The 5201-nt window shown below is 44.5% G+C and overlaps 1 pseudogene; it reads left to right on the top strand.

Annotated features, from left to right (window-relative positions):
• The first annotated feature begins 1531 nt into the window (after positions 1 to 1531).
• Positions 1532 to 1882, top strand: LOC108535933 (CDKN2AIP N-terminal-like protein pseudogene; annotated as a pseudogene).
• Positions 1883 to 5201: the final 3319 nt, after the last annotated feature.

The following is a 5201-nucleotide window of genomic DNA, read 5'->3' as shown; positions in this document are numbered from 1 at the left end:
TTTTTTTGTCTTGCCACTCTTAATGCAAGAATGAGAGGCCCTAAATAACTTCTGGCAGCATGGGACTCCTTGGGAAAAATAGAGGAGGCACCACAGACCCCACTTGGGGAAAAAAACCTCTGTTTTCCTCATGAAACCCCAGGATTTAAAAGGATCTCTCTCAAAATCGAAGGCTCTGTTCTGTTTTGCACTGATGGTTTTGAGTTTGGGGGTATCAGAAACTACTTCACATTATGAGAGCTTTGGTGTGTAATAACTAGGTAGAAAATATACTGTAACCTATGACTAATGGTAGTTATAAATGAGAGAAGCATGCTCTTGGCCACCTGGAAGATAAGGAAACATGCCCACCCCTCATTGGGAGATGAGACTGTCATCAGGGATGGGCTGATTACAAAATAAGCCAATTGGCTTTGGGTTGCCTTGTAATGAAACGCATGGTGGAAGCACTACACTGTTTTCTCCCATAGTATCTATATGATCTTTTCATAAATTGAGCATTGAAATAAAAGCATAGCAAGGAGGTCTTAAGACACTAATCTGCTGTTTAGTAAAAGGGTCATAAACGGTTTGTAAAGACTTCACCTCCTGGTCAAACTGCTTTCATTTAAACTAATTGAGGTTAACATTAGCAAACTAATGCAAGGGTAAAATTTGGCTTTGAACAGAACTTTCATGTCATAGTAAAGGCTAATGAAAGGTGTTTGGCTTTTGAGTCATCATTTTGGCAAAATAACTTGCGACAATCTGGAAATTGTCCTTCCTGATGCCTGGATTTTGGATGGTTCCGAGGGCCCCTGAAACATTCAGAAAAGAGGTAAACAGGATTATTTGACATGTTTAGTCACATTAGTTTGCCAAAATGATTTCCAATCTTCTTTAAGTTATATTTTGGTGAATAATACTAATATATGTTCCAAAATTGTATGGGATTTCTAAAATGCTAATGTCTGAGTATGTGCTATCAATCATAATTAAGGGTAAAGTTATTGTAAACCATGGAAATAAACTTCTTTGTCAGTCTTGTTTTTAACTGTGACTAGCCTGGAATTTTGCCATTGGCAGGTAATTGTTGGCTTGTTTTGTTCCTTCTCAAAAGACGGTTTATAATCAAGCTATATTAAGGACTTTAACAGGTGCTCTCAAATGCAAGTTTTTAATAGCTTTGAAGGTTTTAACATTGGAATAGAGAAAGAATGTACAGGACTCATAAAGAACTAACATGTTCACAAATATCAAGCAAAACAAGAATTAACTAAGTGGACTGCATTCAGAAAGTGAAAGCAAACTTTTTGACTTTTGTTTGGAATATTGCTGATCCTTGTTTTGTTTTTCAGAGTCAAGGAAAATTATTTTAAACTATTTACAAAATTTGGAGGATGTTTATTTTTCTCTGCCTGGTTTCTCTAGAATTTGGAAATTATTTGTGAGTACTCTTAACTTATGGCAATATAGCTGTTTGCATCAGTGCAATAAAAATCCATTTTTCTGATGGCGGCAAGCTATCCAGTCCTTGGCTGTGGTGGGCACCATGATCGGTGGCAAGGCAGCCACCGCGATGGAGGACTTGGTCTCGGGGGTACGGCAGGCAGCCAACTTCATGCAACAGTTTCACTCCTACTTAGAGAGTGAGAAGCAATGGAAGGCCCTCATGGAATTCATCCTGCTCCACCTGCCCGACTACCATGACCCGCCCAATGGTGGTGGCTGCCTGGACCAGCTGCTGTCCCTCTCCATGGTCTGGGCCAACCACCTCTTCCTGGGCTGCAGTTACAATAAAGCCCTTTTAGACAAGGTGATGGAAATGGCTGGTGGGATGAAAGTGGAAGACCTGCCACAATTTGTTACCAGAAGTGAATTAATGAAAAAGCATCAAAGCTAAGCCAGAGGATTTATCACATTTTTATCATCAGCTACAGGATTAGAAAGGAGGCTGGGATGAATGTGACATAGACCACAGCAGCTCTCTTAAGACTCCTGGCATTACCAACATAAAGAGGCAGGTAGAATGAGAAGGACTCTGTTTAGATTGGCTTTTTTAACATTCTCATTTTTCCAGTAGTTATCACTGTGAAAATATACATGGATATTTACGTATTTATAAATCATGCACTCTAAGATGAGTTCATCAACACTGTAAAAGCCCTCTTTTCTATTTTCAGTTTTGTTTTGTTTTTTTTTTCTTACTGACAAGTCTCACTCTGTCTCCCAGGCAGGAGTACAAATGTGCAGTATTGGCTCATTGCAGCCTTGAACTCCTGGGCTCATATTTTCAGTTTTTAAATGTCAGAATTTTTGTTTAAAATGCCCTTTTGGGCCAGGCACAGTGGCTTACGCTTGTAATAATCCCAGCACTTCAGGAGGCCAAGGTGAGTGGATCACCCAAGGTCAGGAGTTCGAGACCAACCTGGCCAGCATGGTGAACTCCTGTATCTACTAAAAACACAGAAAAAATTAGCTGGGCATGGTGGCGAACATCAGTGGCCCCAGCTGCTCGGGAGGCTGGGGTAGGAAAATTGTTTGAACCTGGGAGGCAGAGGTTGCAGTGAGCCGAAATCGCTCCATTGCACTCCATCCTGAGTGACAAAAGTGAAACACCGTCTCGAAAAAATAAAAATTTAAATTTAAATTAAAAAAAAAAAGCATCATTTTTGTTTGTCAACAGGACACAATTGGAAAAACTGGCTATTTTACCAAGGCTTTGACTGAAAGGGTGTGTTTCCCTTTAAGGAATAAAGCTGGACATGCAGAGCCAATAAAAGCCCCTTGGGGAGAACTGGCCTCTTACCTTATCTACACAGTCCCCGCACAGGGTTCCTAACCTGTGGTCAGTAAAGAATGTCACTTTCTAACAGCTCTGGAAGCTCTGAGTTTATCTGGGGACCTCAAGAGGTGAGGATCACCCAACTCACAGAAGCAATCAAACTCCAAATGGTGCTGCAAACTGAACCACACATGGACACGCCATTCTTTGAGGACCCTTAGATCCACCCCAGGAGAAGCCCTAGCTGCTGTTCCCCATTCGACACCCCTTTTCAGCAGGAAGTAGCCAGAAAGAGTCATCATCCAAAACCCTGTAACAGCAGTTAGTGTGATATCGCCACAGGGAGGAATGTGGTAGGAGTTATTAAGAAATTATTTTAAGCAGATAGAGAGGGAAAGGAGTCCTTGGGAAGTTTTCATTTTTTAAAGCATTTCCAGAAAAGTTTCTTGTAAAGCCGCAGCTCTTATAGCCAAGCTGGCAACCTTTGATATGCAAATGCAGTCCATTAGAAACTGAGTCCACCCAACATAGCAATTCCCTCTGCCTTCTTGCCCCACATGTTCCTGGCAACATGACCGCCCCCACATAGCCCCACATGTGTAGAACATCTTGGTGCCCTGCATTTGCATATTAAAAGGCTAGGGTGGGAGGTCCAGCTTTTTTGCAGGCTACATGAATGCCATGCCTGGTCAAACCAATCCCCTGGACCCTATGCAAACCAGACACCACCTTCTCCAGTCTCTATATATACACACCTGGCTGGCTTCTGCCCCACTTGGGGTTCCCTCTCTTGGCTTTGGAGGCCCCCTCCCTCTGTCTCTGTATGGGGGAGCTTCTATCTTCTGCCTTCTCCCATCTTTCTTGCCTATTAAACTCTCCGCTCCTTAAAACCACAAAAAAAAAAAAAATAAGGACAGGAATCTGAGGTCAGCGACCTGACAAGCCCCTGGGAAGCCTCAAGAGGATGCGGTTCCAATGAGAAAGCAGCTCTAGAAATGAGACCTGTTTTTCTATTCAACAAACACTCAGCAGAACCAACCAGGACTGCCAATAGGCTGGTATGCACCTGTACAGCTGACCTGTAGATAAAATGTTGAAGTATATTCCCACAAGTTAACAAGTAGCTGCTACCCTGACATCTCCCCTCCTAGGCCCCATCAACCTGACCACTCAGGACCCTCCAGTGGAATCCAGGAGCTTCCCCAGTCCCACATTCAAGGGTTAACGCTTGGCCCTGCAAGGGGCTCGCGAGATGGCCCGGAGCTTGGCCCATTCCCAGGCATGCCAGTTTTTCATTGTTTTGAAATTCCTTTTGGGTCCAGCCCTCTCATGGAAACTTCTGGTCTGAAAGCAGCTCCTGGGACCCTGGATGAGGCAGTCCTCCTTAACCAGACCCCAGAGGAAAGTTGCATCTGGGCTAGACTGTGAGGTCAGGCTCTACAGGCACAGAAGGAGTGGGCCCCAAAGCAGGGGGTTCAATGGGGAAGCCTTTTCTCTTTCAGTGACTCCTATAACCAGGTCAGGCAACACCACTCATGCCTACAGCGAGTAACGGGACTCTGGTGAACCAGACTGGCTGGAAGAAAGGTCTAGAGGAGAGTTCTACAGTGGATGGAAGGGATCAGAAGTCAAAAAGTCAGAAGTCAAAGCTGTCTGTGGCATGCAGCAAGGCCAGAGAGAAGGAAGTGAGCCTCAAAGGCAGAAGCTAGGACAGTAAGAACAATTTGGCTTTTGGGAAGTGGGTCAGAGCCTGTGATTCCAATTTAAAGATGTAAATAGTGTAAGGGTGCCTGGTACACAGCCAGCAGTCCCTAAGACACAGGTGGGTGGAGGCCTAGGACCTGGTACACCCTGAAAAGCTACAAGGAGAGTAGCTGTGTTTGAGGAAAAGGACAAATCTTTGTTATCAGCAAGGACAGCACAGATCTCTCCTCCCACCCATAAAGTCCCCAGTTTAAATCGAATATGTCTCCCATCCCCACATTCTGAGTCAAAATGCGATCAGATTTTATGTAGCAGACCCCATAAAAAGGACAAGGCCCTGTAGACTCCGCTCTGCTCAGCTCCACCCTCCCAGGCCTGCTGTTTGCTTCCCAGCCTCATATTGCGTTAGTGTGCGGTTCAATGGATTTTTTATTACAGTTGGAATTAAATAACTCAAAGATGGATCCAGTGGGTTGAGGGAAAACAGAAGTTTAAATCAAAGGAAGTAACAGAGCCGATCTGGTTCCAGAATTGCAGGATGTACTGAAGCTCCCAGCAGGGCCTGGTGATGACGTCCCTCTCATGTTTTCTCTTTGAGCTTTTCTCCCCACAAGGCTTGCGCCCACGAGGGGGCTTCAGGTGACTCACCCCTCAGAGTGGGCAGCTCACAGGTAGCAGAGGCAGTGGGCTGAGTCACAGCCAAGTCTCTGGGCCACCACAAAACTCAGGGAAG

This window comes from Rhinopithecus bieti, unplaced genomic scaffold, assembly GCF_001698545.2.
Source record: "Rhinopithecus bieti isolate Rb0 unplaced genomic scaffold, ASM169854v2 scaffold_13261, whole genome shotgun sequence".
Classification (NCBI taxonomy): Eukaryota; Metazoa; Chordata; class Mammalia; order Primates; family Cercopithecidae; genus Rhinopithecus; species Rhinopithecus bieti.
The sequence above is the reverse complement of the archived record's forward strand: the minus strand, read 5'-3'. Positions and strand labels throughout refer to the sequence as shown.